Source organism: Canis aureus, chromosome 15, assembly GCF_053574225.1.
Source record: "Canis aureus isolate CA01 chromosome 15, VMU_Caureus_v.1.0, whole genome shotgun sequence".
NCBI classification, from domain to species: domain Eukaryota; kingdom Metazoa; phylum Chordata; class Mammalia; order Carnivora; family Canidae; genus Canis; species Canis aureus.
The window spans coordinates 66715663-66732774 of record NC_135625.1 but is presented as its reverse complement, the minus strand read 5'-3'; the positions used below and the strand labels follow the sequence as shown (position 1 = coordinate 66732774).

General features: G+C 48.1%; 3 long non-coding RNA genes across 19 annotated transcripts in view; 2 read left to right on the top strand and 1 right to left on the bottom strand.

Moving 5' to 3' along the window:
• Positions 1-1715, top strand: part of LOC144285065 (uncharacterized) — a 28590-nt gene extending 26875 nt beyond the window's left edge. Inside the window, exon 2 of the long non-coding RNA XR_013353480.1 lies at positions 1150-1715. This is a non-coding gene — a long non-coding RNA (uncharacterized LOC144285065). The remainder of the gene's footprint in view (positions 1-1149) is intronic.
• The window catches only part of LOC144285064 (uncharacterized), a 78206-nt gene that overhangs the window by 55677 nt on the left and 5417 nt on the right, over positions 1-17112 (top strand). The gene's annotated exons all lie outside the window — the stretch shown is intronic.
• LOC144285063 (uncharacterized) lies at positions 47-14505 on the bottom strand. Of its 17 annotated transcripts, XR_013353469.1 has the most exons (8): positions 13746-14225; positions 11670-12183; positions 10993-11165; positions 10698-10789; positions 4147-4589; positions 3629-3680; positions 2157-2260; positions 47-355 (listed from the first exon to the last, which is right to left on the bottom strand). It is a non-coding gene; the product is annotated as an uncharacterized LOC144285063 (long non-coding RNA). The 17 variants fall into 17 exon arrangements; XR_013353470.1 differs by lacking the exons at positions 11670-12183; positions 13746-14225 and adding an exon at positions 14481-14505; XR_013353463.1 differs by lacking the exon at positions 11670-12183 and having other exon boundaries at positions 13746-14195.

Sequence of the window (17112 nt, the reverse complement as noted above, 5' to 3'; positions counted from 1 at the left end):
ACCAGGGCGTGCCGGCAGAAAAATGTGAGACTCCACAACGGAAAGGTCAGACTGACGCTGGAAAGTCATCTTTATTTATCCACACAGCCCACACGCTGGGTTTCAGGGATGAGGCCGAGGTGGGCGCTGAATACGACGCGAGGCGATCATCTCCTCGCCAGCTCCACGCTTTAGCCTTGTGGGGCGCGATGTCGCTGTGCACCCTGACATGGTTCAGCCTGCGCTCGTCACATTCCGGGCTGACCCAGAGAGGAGATGGTGGGCATCAGAAGGCAACCCCCGGGGAGGGAGGGCAACCTGGGTTCAGAGTCCGTGGGGCCTGGGCCAGCGCACCCCAGGGGCTCAGCACACGCTCCTGGGATGAAAGAATAGACGTGGTTGACGTGGTTACACAGAGAAGCAACAGCACCGCTGACACATACGACTTAGAGAAGTTGTAAGATTAACCTTCACAATTGCCTGAAAGGATACATTTTCCTCAAATTTACCAGGAGGGCAGAAGTTGGAGGTATTTGAGTGTGGCTTTCCCAGTGTCCCCACTTTGTGACTGGGTTTGTCTGCATGTCCCGGGCGAGGTCAGCTCTGGGCTGGGGGGGACGGAGCCCAAAGTTCCACTGGGGCTGATGGAGCTCTCTCAGGCTCAGCAACCCTTGTGGGGGTGGGGCTTCCCTGCTGGACCCTCTGGTCTCCCAGTCTGCCCTCCCCGGGGTGCAGGCCCACAGGCAAATAGAAGCTAGAGTAAATGAACAGCTGTTTCCTACGCCCTTCCTTCTCCCTCTCTCCCTCCTTCCTTCCGTGCCTCCCTCCTCCCTTCCTTCCCTCCCTTCTTCCTCCACCCTTCCTTTCTCTTGCCTCCCCTTCAAACCCCCTCCCTCCCTCCCTCCCTTCATTAGAACTGAGCTATTTACCCCAATCCCCCTGCAGCTGCCCTGTGGCAGAGACACATGCCCTAGCAGGAGCTGTAGAAAACGGGAGGAAGGCCGGACCACACGGTACAAAGGTAGAAAGGCAAGAGCTAAGGATGTGGGCCGTCCTTGGGAAGGGTGCACCCACAGCAGAGGAAGACAACTGGGTCAAACCAAGGGGCCGGGACGAGCCCGGGACTGCTCAGTGGCCGCGCTATGAGCTCTGCTTTCCATTCCTCCTCAGGCCCCACAGCCCCAAAGTGCGGTAGCTGGGATCTGAACTCAAGCTCTCTGGCTCCAGAGCCACCATGTTCCATTGGTAATGGAATCCGGCTGAATGGTGGGGGACAGGAGGCATGCAATGCTCCAGAGGAACACGGGCAAGGTGCCCTAATCTGCAGGGTGGAGAGCACGGGGCGCACGTTCCTTAACGGGACCTTATAAGCAGGGGACTCCTGGCTGCTCCTGAAGGATGAGCAGGACCTCCCCGAGGAGTAGAGGCTGGGCGTCAGGAGGAGGCTGAGGAGCAGTAAGCCCCAGGAGACGGGGGGCGCCAGAACTCGGTGCCTTGGAGGGAGGGAAGGAAGTTCTGAGCCAGCTGAGCATCAGCGTCTCCAGCTTCACCTCAGGGGCAAAAGGCACGGATGGCCTAAAAGCCACGTGTTCAAAAGACACGAAACTTGAGGAAAAGCCCAAAAGGAAAGCCAGTCGTGTTGCTCCTCTGGATATTGCAGGCTTTCCTAAGCAAGGCACAGCGCCCAGACCCCGGGATGGAAAAGACCGGCACAAAAAAAAAAAAAAAAAAGAAAACACCGGCACATCTGATGACTTCAAAACGGAAACCTTCCGTATGACGAAAGACGGGAGCAACACAAGAGACAAGTGTGGCAGGAAGTTCTCGGAAATATCTTAGCACCAGAAGCCCTATGTCATCTCGGGAGAGACTGCTGACGATTGCATTTCCCGGGCTCCTCACCGCTCCTGGAGCCTCTCCAATCAAAGGGGGTGTGTTTTGCTGTGGGTTAGGCCTGCTCTGGGCACCGTGAACACACGACCTCATGCTGTAATATCTCCATTTTTGCTCCACTGCGGAACCACAAGCACTAAAGACCTTCGATGACTCCCCCAAGGTCACACAGCTAGTAAGTGGTAGCCAGGGGTCAAAGCCAGGCGGTCTGGCCTCCTATACCATTCTCTTAGCCACAGCCTCTGTTGCCCCTGGGCCTCCCCAAGGCAAGAAGCCATGCTTACTTAGGCCTCAGAGTCCCGTCCAATTTCTGGGCTTTCTGTTTGCGTGTCTGGGTATCTCTTCCGTGGCCCCTGAGCGGCCTGGTGGATAAGATTTAGGAACCTGGCTAGGAGAAGAGGCATGAGTCTTGAGGGAAGCAGGCTTTGGGGCCGAGAATTCCTGGATCCTTCGGCCCGGCCTCAGCAGCTGGCCTCGGGGGCCTGCCAAGGGCCTGCAACCCTCATCTCGCAACACATATCCGTTGAGCACAATCTCTGTGCCAGGCACTCTCCTGGACCCCGCAAGTAGAGCAGAGTGTGGCAGGCACGGTCCCTGCTCTCCTGGAGCTGGTGGTCTGGCTGGGGGGACAGAGGACACGCTACACAAGGGGACAAGCGAACCCGACGGTGAGGTACAGGCAGGGCTGGCAACTCTAGAACGGGACCGCGAGGGGAGGCCTCTCCCGATGCCGAGCAGCAGCCAGCCTCAGGCAGGGGCAGACAGAAGCACCGGACAGGAAGCAAGAGCCAAGGCGCTGAGGCAGGAGCAAGCGGGGCCAATGTGGCCATGACGGAGTGCGGGGGAGGGTTGTAAGAGGCCACATCCTCCCTCCTGCAAGAGCTGGGGCTGCCAAGCCCACACGTGCCTGTCACTCCCTAGCTTGAGGACTTGCACAGGTTTCAGTTTTCGTTTTCAGCTTCCCCCCTACCAAGTCTCACTTGGAGGGCGGCAGCCTGACAACGGCAGGAACCTGGGCTTCATAGTCAGCCCTTCCTGGCCCTTCCATTACTAGCCTAACTAGGTGGTCTAACTTCTCCAGGCCTCACTTTGCTCAACTGTAAATTGGGGCCAATATCCACCTACAGCGAGATGGCCGAGAACGAAGGACATGGCACCCGGCTGAGCGCATCCTTAGGATAAGCCGTTAGCATGGCAATCCTGGCTAGCGTTCAGGTCCCTCGCTGCCTGTTCATCTTAGTGCTGCAAGGCCCCACCTCCTCTCCCTTCCTCGAGCTGGGCTCGCCTCTTCAGGACAGATAGCATCCTCACTTCCTCTACCGACGCTCTACTGCTCTTTTCACTTGTCTGTCTCCACTCTGCTATGGAGTCCTCCCTCCTCCTGCCCACCCCACCTGCCTACCCCCCGTGCTCCTATATCGACCTCGTATCTTTCCTGCATCAAATTCTACTCCAAGGAGGGAGGGAGGATAGCCCGCCGGGAAGGGTGGTGCTCTCCACCAAAGACCTCTCTTCCATTGTTTCTGAGCACTGCCCCGTGCACCTGTATACTCCAGCCAGGCCAAACTACTGCCATATCTTGGGCCATGCTGGCATCTCTCATTCCTCTGTCTTTCCATAGAACTCAGAATGTCCTCCTGGTCTTTGATCCCTGAGCTTCTCCACCTCCACCTCCAGGAAGCCTTCCCAGAAGTCCACACTGTCTGACCAGGGGCATGCGTGTGTTCTGTGTTGCCATTCCCATTTTACTCCTTACCTACTTGTCTGTCTCCATCGGCATGGTATGAGGTCTCCACTCCCGGCCCCATCTGAGGGACTATCACATGGTATTAATGAAAAACAGTCGCATTTCCAGATCGGCAAGACAATACTATTCTAGGTCCTGAGTTACTTACGTGATGTTGTCTAACCTCACCACTATGTGAAGGTAGGTTCAGAGACATTTAAAATTACTGGCTCAAAGTCACATGGTTAACGAGTGGTAGAACCAGGCTTGGAAGTCCGTTAAAATGACTTCAGGACCTCTGCTGGGAACAGCTCCACGTTTGATAACTGAATATATGAATGCCCTGGGAAGGCCATTAGGAGGATTTTTCTGGCCTTGACTGTTAATGGGACGGCCCTATGCTTGACGGTCCTGTGAGCTTCGTGAGTGTGAGTCCAGCTTTCTGAGGCTCAGAGTGTTGCCCAAGGTAACACTACCCTGAAAGGTCTCTCCAGCCAGCTGCCTGTCTGTGCTGTACCTCAGTGTTGTTCCCAAACCACGGGACTTACCGTCTGCAGGTTCCTCCAGGTTCTGGTGCCAAGACACGGGCTTTCTGGTGATTGTGTGAACTGTAGAAAAACACCGGCAGAGCTTCACATCACAGCGTTAATGTCCCGCCCTCTTGAAGACTCACCCTCGGCCAGACACCTGCTGAGCATTATCCGGGGGTAACTAGGAGCTCAGCTCGCGAGGACCTCACAATCCAGAGTGGTAAAACCGAGGATAGCAGCCACCGGGCACGTGGAGCTACCTCCTCACCCCCTCCTTCCAGAAGGGATTTCCCCTGCCTCGCTTCTTTCCGAAGCCTGAAGCCCGCGACTCCCCTTCCCTCGGCTTCTCGAGGTCCGGCCTGGTTCCTGGGGCTGCTCCTGCAGCAGCCTGGACGGGACCCTCTGGCGGCAGGCCCAGCAGGTTAGGGACCTGATTGCACCGCCCCTTCGACAGTCATTGGCTAAAAGAGATTTGGGGAGGAGTCAGAGACCTGTCCCATATCAAGCCCTTGCCTGGATCAAAACTCTCCCCGTCTAGCTCGGGAAACGGACGAGGTTTCAAATCTGAAAAAAGGGATCCCTGGGTGGCGCAGCGGTTTGGCGCCTGCCTTTGGCCCAGGGCGCGATCCTGGAGACCCGGGATCGAATCCCACATCGGGCTCCCGGTGCATGGAGCCTGCTTCTCCCTCGGCCTATGTCTCTGCCTCTCTCTCTCTCTCTGTGACTATCATAAATAAATAAAAATTGAAAAAAAATATTTTAAAATAAAAAAAAATCTGAAAAAGTTTCTCTGTCCCTGATTACAGGTGGGATAATAGAGACTCGAGAACCTAATGAATGTAACATGGGGACTTCACAGTTTTTGATTTTAGAAAATGTCATTGTGCTAAAGTTCACATAAGATTTACCATTGGAAACATTTCTGAGGATGTGATTCAGGAATTTTAAGCATATTTGCCTCGTGTGAAACTAATTTCCAGAATTGTTTCATCCCCACGGAACGACTTCCCATGGCCCCCTGCGCTCTGTGTCCTCTGGCAAGGACCATTTTCCTTTCTCGAGGAATTTGACTACTCTAGATACTTCCTATATTACACTTTGACTGCAGAGCCCATGCTCTCTCACACTCAATATTGCATCTATTCATCTATGTGTTCGTTCATTCAAGACACAGCACAGTCCAGGACGTGTGTCGTGTGAGACACAGTCGTGAACACATCTGTCCAGACAGCTGTACAGACACCTGGGCAGTTTCCTGAACCCCGCTACCTACTGAGTGGCTCCTTGTTTTAATTCTTGCTGCTCCTTGCCCTTAGCCTGCACGGCTCTTTCCCCTGTGTCTGTCTGGGAAAACCGATTTATAATGAGCCCACGTGTAATCTTGTAAAACCCGTCTGGACCCTGTAGCTCCTCGCCCAAGTTTTCTCTGAGGCATGGTCTACTCCACATCTATAGTTCCCAGAACACTTTGCTAAATTGTTTTCTTTACATGAAAGTCACTTGTGAGCAAGAAATATATCTGGTCCATCTCTCCGTTGCCAGGACCTGGCTTAGTACGGAAAGATAGAGGTGTTTGGTAAATGTTGGCTGGCTGCCTGGAGATCATCTCAGTTAGGACTGTGAGCTTTCTTCTGCTGACGTCATTACATAGACCTGAACATGATTCAGAAACAAGCACCCTGGCTCACACCACAGCTGAGCTAGAGAAGCACCTCTGTTGCTTCTGGTGAGCCACAGCTGGGTGCCTTTTTCTAGCAAGGCTCAAACATGAGCCTTTGAAGTCTTCACTATCTTCCAAAGCCCGAGTTGAGAGGAAGCATCATTGTGCTCAGGAGCCGCACTCTTAGCTCGGGGAGAACTAGCGAGACCGTCGTAGTCTCCTGTGAAACTGGCCATTCTTTGGCCCGCGCCCAAGGGTCCGGCCGCCCTCCCCCGACACAGGCCTGGGGCTCCGAGGAGACTCTGAAGGGAGGTGGGAGTCACTGTGGCTTCATCTCCTCTCCCCTGCAGCCCCATGTTATTATGGGGTCCCAGCCCAGCCCAGGACCCGCCAGCTGAGTGACTGTAGGGGGCAAGCTTCCAGGCCATCAGTGTGCATCTAAACTCAGATGATGCGTTGAACATACTGGAGTGTAGAAAAACATAACGGCCCCGTCCTCTAGTTTCTCAGCCAGTGTCTGAAGTTGCAGATTTTTCCCCAACCTCTCCATTAGAAGCAGGCGCAGAGACAGCTAACCGGGAAATCAACTTCTAGAAAAATGTAATAGAAACATGCCACCCACATTAACAACAAACAACTCTCGTGGAATTCACCTGACAAGGAATGTATGAAAATTTCCTGAAGAAACACATGAAAATTATCCACATCGTAAAAAAGGTCTTAACTACCCAGGAGATAAGCACTGCATGCTGGTGAGCTCCTGTGCAGCAGCTGGAACCACGCCCTGGAGGCACTCCAGCATGAGGGCAGACCTTCAAACAGCGGTGATTGAAAACCCTACAACAGGCTCGGTCTTATGATATAGTAGTATTCCTATAAACTAGGACTGGACCAACTCTCTATGGTTGGGGGAGCTTTGTCCTCCTGCCCAGAGACAACAGGGTTCTTTAGGTTTGTTCTATTTAGGAGGTGGAGAGCTGCCTGAGAAAGGCCAGCACATAATGGATTTGTGCAAGGAAAGATAACCTTGCAAGAAAGGTTAGACTCCATAGAATCACCACGTGCTATTAAGCGTAGGCCAGGACCTTCCTCTTTTGTATAAACAGTGATATAAAGCTGCTGCTGACAGAACCTAAGAAGATGAAAATAGTGAAAAGATTTAAAGTAGGCGAGATCTTCAGTTACGTTTGTGGCCACTGACATCACAAAATATTAGAATTCGGGACACCTGGGTGGCTCAGTGGTTAAGCATCTGCCTTTGGCTCAGGTTGCAATCCCTGGGTTCTGGGATCAAGTCCTACATCGAGCTCCCTGCAGGGAGCCTGCTTCTCCCTCTGCCTATGTCTCTGCCTCTGTGTGTGTATCATGAATAAATGAATAAAATCTTTAAAAAAATCAGAATCCATCAAGATTGTATACTTTTTGAACCAAGATTAAACAGCTATACTAAGTGCTGGGCATTCCTTTGGTTAAAGATGAGAAAAGAGAAACATAAGTTTCCTGTGTCTGTGCCTATAGTGCACATTCATTCATGAGTTTTGTTTTAGTTTTTTGATTACAACAACCTGATTGTAATGTAGGATAGAAACTGAAAGAAGGACATGTTTAAATATGTAGACTTCTGAGCAAGTCCCACCCACTCGGCTCAGCAGCAGCAAACATGCCTTTTGCATACTAGGTACGAGAGCATCTTGCCACCAATCCCCTGCCCTACATCCGCTTCCCGGACAGAGGGAGTGTCTATTCGCGTAAGGAGAACAGAGACACCAAATAGAGCTTAGAAAAATAAAACAAGATTTTTAAATGCAGGCCCTGGGTACCGAGTAGCCCTGCACTATGACTCCTTGTGAAAAGGGAGGCAAAGGAGATGAGCCCTGCAGTTGCTCCAGCTTTCTGCTTAGAGAAATATGCAGGAAAGCAGAAGCCAAGATGAGCAGGTGACAGCACTTGGGTGAGGAGACACAGACTGAGGTTCAGGAATGTGAGGCAGCTGAGAAGTTGTGGAGCAGAAAATTGGAGAGAGGGGAAGGAGGGAGAGTGAGTGAGAGCCAGAGATGTGTAAGGAAAGGCCTGCAGTCTTGGGCAGCACTAAGAGGCAGGAACTCGGTGAAGGGACGACGGCAACGCTGTGAGCCCAGCAACACCCAGAATGTGTAAAGGACGGAGTTGTGACCACACAGGGTAGAGCGTCCTAGTTGAAAGGGTTGGATAGAGGCCCTCAGAAGTTTACACCTCAGTAATTGGACTCCGCTAGCTTAGAGAAGAGGTTGCTTTAGCCTTATCCTAACACGGCTTCCAAACAAGCTCTGGAAGTTTCAGGTGGATCCGCACGGGGCCAAACTGCCTCCCGGAAGAATTTCCAGCACGTCTGAAAGAAACACAGCCAAATCCAGCACTCAGCAATAGAACATTCGCAAAGGACAGCATCGGTTGAAAAGTACTAGAAAAGCAGACAGTAGAAGAAGCAGGAAAATGTGACCCATAGCCAGGAGGAAAAGCAACCAATAGAAATGTGAAGATTTCGATGAAATGGATTAGTTCTGTGAAGGTGTAGATTTCCAGAACTGACCAGAAGAGGAAAACAAAGAAAAGAAATAGAAAATCTGCATAGCTTTATGTCTATTTTTAAAAATTTTATTTGTAAAGAACTCTTTTTAAATTTATAATCGAAAAACTTTCCACAAGATAGCCTCCAGGCTCAACTGTCTTCTCTGGTCAGTGGGTCCAACCTATATTGAAGAAAATACCACTCTTCCCCAAACTCTTCCATTAGACGGGAGTGGAAGATACATTTCCCAGCTCATTGGTTTTAGCTATTTTTATTTCTTAATTAAAAAATAATTTTAAGAAAGCTCGTCATCCTCCAACCTGGGTTGAACTCGTAACCCTGAGATCAGAAGTCACATGCTCTACCAACTGAGCCAGCCAAAAACCTCATTTCCTAAGTCATGATGAGTTTACCATTACATCAACACTAAAACCAGACAAATGGTACAAAAGAGAAAACTAAAGATAAATAACCTCGTAAACACAGATGTCAAAAATCCTTAACAAGGCATTAGGAATTTAAGTCAAGCAATATATAAGAAGAAAACTGAACCAACCATAGGCAAATGGGGTTTTCCAAAGAGATACGATTGGTTTAGTAGGGCTAGCCAAAAGCAGACACTGAACCAACTGAGCCACCCAGGCACCCCTCTCACTATGATTTTGATTTGCTTTTTCCTATTGACTAATGAGGTTGGCCACATTTTTTGTATGCCCGTCAGTCACTTGGATATCCTCTTTTGTGAAGTTCCTGTTACCAATCTTTTCCTAGTTTTCTTTTGTATCGCTGGTCTTTTCTTCACCATTTTGCTGGAGTTCTTTATCCAATAGGGATAAAGCCCTATAATAATAAGCCCTTTTGGGAGCCATGTGTTCTGCACACTTAGGTTCCCAGGGTATGGTTTGCTTCGTGCTTTCTAAGTGACACTTAAGACATTTTTCCTAGTTGATGCTGTGAAAATATTTTTCTCACATGACCTTCAAGTCAGTATTGTCCAATAAAAATATGAAACAAGCCACATTGGGCACAAAATTTTCTAGTATCTAATGAAAAGAGCAAAAAGAAACAGGTCAATTAATTTCAAACATGTTGTAGGGAGGGGCAGCCCGATGGCTCAGCGGTTTAGCGCTGCCTTCATCTCAGGGCCTGATCCTGGAGACCCGGGATCGAGTCCCACTTCGGGCTCCCTGCATGGAGCCTGCTTCTCCCTCTGCCCGTGTCTCTGCCTCTCCCTCCCTGTGTCTCTCATGAATAAATAAGCAAAATCTTTTAAAAAATATGTTTTATTGAATCCAGTATGTCCAAATCATCAATATTTCAATATAATATAAATACTCTTGAGATGTTTTATTGATTGTTGATACTATGTTTAAAATCCAGTGTAAATTTTATACCTTACAGTGCGTCTCCAGTGCTCAATAGCCATTGATGACCCGAGCGATCCTACACAATTTGTTTTTGCTCTTTCACATTTAGATGTAATTTTTACCTGAAGTGGATCCTTGAGTGTGCTTATGTCGTAGGAATCTAGCTTAATTTTTTTCTCTATAAGTATCCAATTGACCAAGAACCAATGTGTTGCAAACACAGTCCATCTGCATCATTCTGTTATGATACTTTTGTCTTCAGTCAAGTGTCCACGTAGGTGTGAACCTGGGTCTGGACTCTTCTTGCCACTTATCTATTTGTTTATGCTGGCACTAATACTATGCGATCTTAATTACTACAATTTCTGTGGTAAGTCTTGGTGTCTGGCAGGAAAATTACTCCTACCAGTTCTTGAGGGAGTCATGGATATTCTTGGGTCTTTTGCCTGTCTGTGGAAATGATAATCAGCTTATCAAGTTTCCAAATATATGTGTTAGAATTTTGATTGAGATTCCACTGAATCTGTACTTGGTTTAAGAGAACTTTAAATATATATGATAAATACATATGTATTATATTATTATGTTAATTGTTAATATATTATAATGAACATTATATAATATACACCATAAGTTTATTTGATGCTATCATCTGGAGAGGATATGGATGTGTCCTTGCCTTCTAGGCTTGGTACCTGCCTTTTTCTGGGATCCAGAGGTTCAACCCTCAGAGCTTTGATGACAAGATAATGGGAGGTGCCGCCCCCCCCCCCGCCCCCGCACCTTTTTGCCGGAGGCATTTCTCAAAACAGAAAATCCCTACTATGTTTCTACAAGTCCTAGGGTGCAGGACAATAGAGTCTTGGAGGAACCAGACCAGGGAACCTTGAATCCTTGTATGTCTATAATAGGGGTCTTGTGCTCTGTGTGTGAGTTCTTAGGGGTCGCCCATTCTCGCATTCACTTTCATCCAGGGCAGATCAATAGGACTCACCCGTGTAGAGATCAGATGAGATGTTTTCCACTCACTCTTCTCTACCTTGTGTCCCTGGTCTTGCTGTTTGCTCTGTGGTCACAGACCAAATTCTACGGAGAAACCAGTTATAAATGTAGAATTCATTCAGGCTGGCTAATTGGGAAAGAGAGGAAAGAAACAGGTTTTCTGGAAAAAAGGATCTTGCTAAAGGTATCTCCGGCATCTGAAGGCGATTTCCAAGGATGAAGGTAACTACAGAGAATAGTACAATAACCGTGTTATGGGTGAAAACGCCATCATGGAAAAGGCTTACCCTCTGAGCTAAATGTTCATTGGCATTGTCTTGAGTTCCCAACCTTCACCAAGTCAAGCTCCTGGGGATCGACTGTTCTGGCAATTCCGGATGATATCAGGACCGGCCCACTCACAGGGAAATCATCTCTCCAGGATAGGATTTGTGAATCACGGAGGTCTGGTTGGAGTTGGCTGGAAGGTTGGGGAGGATAAGACTTTCAAGTCTTCTTGGGGCTGAGAGTGGGAATAGGAGGAAAGTAGACAGTGGGGAAACAGGGAACAGGAGCGAGACAAAAACAGCGGGGACTGGACCTTTTGGAAGGAATAGAGCAAGGATTGCGTGGGGAAACCTGTAGGTTAGCGCGGCTAGAAAGGAAAGCACTAGGAACAGGAGGGAAACAGGTAGGCCTGTGAGTTGAGAGAGGTGGACAATCCTGGGGAGTGTTGGGGGTGTAAAGGGACACAAGAGGAAGCGGCTTTGGATGACGATGAGAGGAGGAAGGACAACGGGAGGCGGGAGGAATAGAGTAGATAGGTGGAGGGCGGGGTCCAGAGGAGGAAGGAATAGAGTAGGCAGGTGGAGCCTGGGGTCGAGAACAGGAGATCCGAGGCAGATTTTTGGTCATTTCTCCAAACGGCGTTTGGCTAGTTACTCATCTTGACCAAATGAGTAACTGGACATAAGCTCAGACTTACCCCAGTCTTTATGTCCCACGCCAGCCCCGCATCATCCCCTGGCTCAATGCCCATTATGAAATATGTGTGCCCCTCCCTCCGGGCGTGTCAGCGGGCTCACCAGCCAGGGACAGGGCCCCGGGTGCGAGGTTGGAGAGTGACCCCAGGAAATAGCAGACAGAAGAAATATCACAGGAGTCCCTAGGCCTTGGGATAACCTGTAGTTTTGCCCCTTACTAGGCAAAGATAGTGAAAGGGCTGTGCTGCAGTCAGGGGCTGCGCACCAAGAGAATGGATCTGAAGCAGGTGTGGGCAAAGTGGGACGTGCATGCCTCCAGCTGGTTAACTTACTACACTCTCCAAAGCCCTTGTGCATCACTTAGGTCCCTCCATGAACATGGAGTGGTCAGTGATATTATGTCTATTTTTTCTGTAAGGATACTCTAGGCCAGACAGAGAAGTAGATAGGCAGGCAGTGGGTTCCAAACCGGTGTGACTGACACTTGAGCCAAAACTTGGGGTGTCGCAGGCAGGCCTGCGGGACGGTGCACAGCATGCACAGAGTACTGTCAGCTGACCCTCTCCCATGTTTCTGGACAGGATCTTGTGGGGATGCTTTGGAACAGGACTTGACAGTGTAGCTTTCTTCTTGGTTCCCAGGGTCCCTTGGTGTGTTGCCTGACCCTCCCCTGTAGCCAGAAATAGGACTGAGGCCAACAGCTCCCGAGTCCTCAGTACCTACATTTGGGCTTCCTTCCTCGCTCACTACCTGAGATGCCCAACTGCATGTCAGGTGAGTTAGGAGACTCTTGTGTCCTTGCCCTTCCTTTGTCTGATGTAGCAGTTCTCTCTGCTTATTATTCTTGGGTTTTTCGACCATCACCCAAATCATCGGCCCCTTTGGTCCTGTATTCTCTCCTGTACTCTTATCCCCATCATATTCTGATTGTGCTTCCTTGGCCCAATATCCATATCCTTGCGTACTTCACCCAACCATCCATTGCATTCCTTAAGAGGTCCAGCTGCATGCCTGTAAAACTTCCTGTTTCCTTAGACAGTTTCTTGATTTCCTGTTTCTTGAATCTCCTGGCTTTAACTGTAACCTGGATTTTCCATGAAAATACTGCTTCCTTAGCATATGTCTTAAATAGGGACCATTTCTCCCAGACTCTACAGTTCTTTGAGGTGGGGATGTAGAGTATTTTCCTTGTTTCTTCTGACTCCTTCATACCACTTTTCCTGTCCTCCAATTAGAAAATCTCTTGTCCCATAGAAACTTTGCTACTCACCATTTTCCTGACACTTCTGATATGGATACCTTTTCTTTCTGTGAATAATTTGTGCTTATTTCAAAGTCTTAGTCTTGAATTCATCATCGTTTTTTAAAAAATTTTTATTTGAGAAAGTTAGCAAGAGAGAGAGATTGAAAGAGAGAGAGAGAGAGGGAAGGAGGGAGGGAGAGGAAGAAGAAGAAGAGGAAGAAGGAGGAGGAGGAAGAAGGAGGAGGAAGAAGGAGGAGGAAGAAGAAGAAGGAAGAAGAAAGAAGAAAGAAAAAAGAAAAAAGGAAAGAAACAGCTGCGGGAGAGGCAAAGGGAGAAGTAGAAGCAGATTTCCCACTAGTTGTGGAGTCTGACATGGGGCTAGATACCAGGACTCCAGGATCATGATTTGGAGCAAAGGCAGATGCTCAATACACTGAGCAACCCAGGGATCCCTTGAGTCCTTCGTCTTGAGTGACGTCAGTGTCCATGTAGATGATCCCATTGAATCCACAGTGTCCATGTAGATTCAGTGCTTTGGCTTCTCCTTTGATTTCTTTATCAATAATATCCACCCATCCATTGGACTTCAGCTGCTTGTGGCCATACCTGGTCTTTTCCAGGACCCAAGAATTATCCCACCCTTGAAATCATGTACACATACATTGCATTTTCTGACTACTACTTCCTGAACTTACACTGTAATCACTGAATTGATCCTACTTCACTGGGGCCTACAACCACTGACTCTTTCTTATTAATTCTGATTCCTGTTATCTTGTTTTCTCTCCTCACCCACTTCAGAATCTATGATTCATAATTTCATTGGTTTTCTTACCATAGTCTATGCTCTCTTGACAGATCTTTTTATTCTGCTTTCCTGGGCAGAAAATCCCCAGTATGAGAGATTCCAACAATTTGACTTTCTGATGTTGATGAATGCTGCTGAGAAAAAAATTCATACACCAGGAAGATACAAAACAACACCCATAATTCTCAATACCTGTAGGACTATTCATGGTGATATTTTTTATGAGAGTTAGAGAAATATGCGAGACAACCTTAATGCATGTAAATAAGGATTTAGGCAAATTATGGTGCAGCCAATCCTAGATAATGAAAAGGAAATGTCCAGTTGAAGAAAATAAGTAGAGATAAGCACTTGAGGTGATGTTAATGGCAGTCTAGGATCGGTTGGCGTGCAGATTGTTAAATTTGTTAACTGCTAGGAGCTTAGGTTTTGCTGCTTTTCTATATGGATCTAAAACAGCTGTTATCACAAAGAAATGGCAAGGCTTCCTACTGAGGTCTGAGTTAAAAAAAAAAAATGTCTCCTGAGATATTAAAATCCTGTGCCTGGAATGCCTGGGTGGCTCAAGAGCTGATCATCTACCTTAGTCTCAGAGGGTGATCCTGGCATCCTGGGATTGAGTCCTGTGTCGGGCTCCCTGCAGGGAACCTGCTTCTACCTTTGCCTGCTTCAGTGTCTCTCTCTCTCTCTCTGTCTGTGTGTGTGTGTGTCTGTCATGGGTAAATACATAAAATATTTTTAAAAAAAGAATTCTGTGCCTACCTCTTGACCCTGTTTTGAGTCCAAAACGTGAACTATGTGATACAGAAATCCACAGCCAAAAATTAAACTGTTTTTAGGTCAGTGATACCTCTGAGGTGTTAGATACACAGTCTATCTCTCTGTAGTAACACCACCATAGTCCAAGTCACAAGGAAAGCCCTGCTGAAGAGGAGCTCACAATCCAAAATTAGAAAACATATGAGCAAACAATCCGTGTGAGGGATGGTCAGCAGGTATAAAGAAGGGCATATTTACACAAACACTTCAGCAATAATGTCATGTAATTAAAGGCATAGAACAAAAACTTGAAATTCTGTTAAAAAGCACAAGATACTGCAGAACAGATGCCAAAACAAACAAACAACAAAACCAACACCAGAATGAAAAATATAGTCATTGAAGTAAACTCAGTGCGTAGTATACACTTCAGATTGGACACTATTTTCTTTTTTTAAGATTTTATTTATTGATTCATGAGAGAGAGAGAGAGAGAGAGAGAGAGAGAGAGAGAGAGAGAGAGAGGCAGAGAAGCAGGCTCCATGCAGGGAGTCCAAAATGAAATTTGATCCCAGGACCAGGACTCCGGGATCAGGCCCTGGGCCAAAGGCAGACTCTCAACTGCTGAGCCCCCCAGGTGTCCCTGGACACCATTTTCTAATAGCAGCTTGAAAAATATCATTGAAATAATAATGTCAGTGCACAAGATAAACTTGACATTAGATGGCACTGAAGAGAGAAAGGATGATGTGAGGGAATTATCAAGAGACAGCACAAAGAGATGAAAGAAGGAAACAATCTGTGATATTTTGATTTATATGAAATATGTATTTGGCCATTCAGATGACCAAAATATATTTCTCATTTATTTGGCCCTTGTCCACAGCTCCTGGCTCATAGCTCCCAATACCCTGGGAATTTTCTGAGCAATAAGAGCAAGGGGAGCATCCTTTGTCATAACACTTGGTCTCTTGTTCTCAGTTCCTGAAATCACCTCAGAGCCATAAAGGTTACTGAGTGTCTTATTACTTATAACAAGCCCCTTCCCACTACCACCACAACTGCGTTTATGGTAGTGAGGTGACTTGGATAGCACCTAAGGATGGGGCTGGTTGTCAGGGGCACCAACCAAGAATAAAGGGTGGGAACTTCTAGTCCCACCCCCTGACCTCTGAGGAAGGGAGAGGGGCTGGAGGTTTGAATGAATCAGCAATGGCCGATGATGTAATCAATCATGCTTACCTAATGAGGCTTCCATAAAACCCCCAAAGGATAGCATTGAGAAAGCTTCTGGGTTGGTAGACACATGGCCGGTGCTGGGAGAGTGGCATGCCAGAGAGGTCATGGAAGCCCCGTGTCTCTTATCACATAACTTGCCCTGCGCATATCTTCCATCTGGCTGTTCTTGAATTATATCCTTTTATAATAAACCAGTAATCTAAGTTTCTCTGAGTTCTATGACCGGCTCTATCAAATTAATCCAACCCAAGGAAGGGGCCCTGAGAACCTCTGATTCATAGTCAGAATGACAAGTCAACCAGACTGTGACTGGTATCTGAAGTGGAGCTAGTCTTGTGGTACTGAACCCTTAACGTGTGGAATCTGAAGCTATCTCTAGGTGAGCAGTGTCAGAATTGAGTTGAAAGGTCGCATACCCAGTTGATGTTGAAGAAGTGCTTGGTGGTATGGGGAAACCACCCCCCCACACAAATGCACACATTGGAATTTGGTGATCAAACCCATTTAATATGAAAGTAAGGTTAAGAAGACTGTAAAATAGAATTTAAGAGTGCAACATCTGAGGGGGGCACTTGATGGGCTGAGCACCGGGTGTTATGCTGTATGTTCGCAAATTGAACTCCAATAAAAAAAATTTTAAAAAAGAGTGCAACATATGTCTGATAAAAGTATAAGATGAAGAAACTAGAGAAAATAAGGAAGAGGAAATATTCAAAGTGATAATAACTGAATTTGTTCCAGAAATGATAAAACACATTAATCCTCAGAATCGGGACACATTATGAAATCTCACAGAAACAAGAAATCCACAGCTAGCTCTAACAGAGAGAAACTGTGAACATTAAGGATTAAAGAGACCTTAAACGCAGTAAGAGAGGGGCACCTGGGTGGCTCAGTGGTTGAGCATCTGCTTTTGGCTCAGGTCATGATCCCAGGGTCCTGGAATTGAGTTCTCATCAGGCTCCCCACAGGGACCCTGCTTCTCCCTCTGCTTATGTCTCTGCCTCTCTCTGTGTCTCTCATGAATAAACAAGAAAAAAAAGGCCTCCGAGTGGGGGGGGCATGAGGAGCTGGGCTAGGGCCGAGGCGAGAGCCCCCAGGACGGGAGAGCCTGGCCCGGAGGAGCAGGAGCTTCCCCAATCTTCCCGGGCAGAAAGGCGCTTGCAGGGAGGTGGAGTAGGACCCCAGGAGGGCGGGGATGCGCTCAGGCTCCCAGGGGCACCAACAGGACCTGCACCAACAGGACCTGCACCCCCAGGCCCACACCCTGCGGCCGAGTTCCCTAAAGGGCTGCAGCACACACGGCTGGACCCAGGAGCACAGGGTGCTGGGGACACAGCCCAGGAACCAGCACTCCCCCCCCAGGACAGGCAGAGGCCAGGAGGGCCCAGGACAG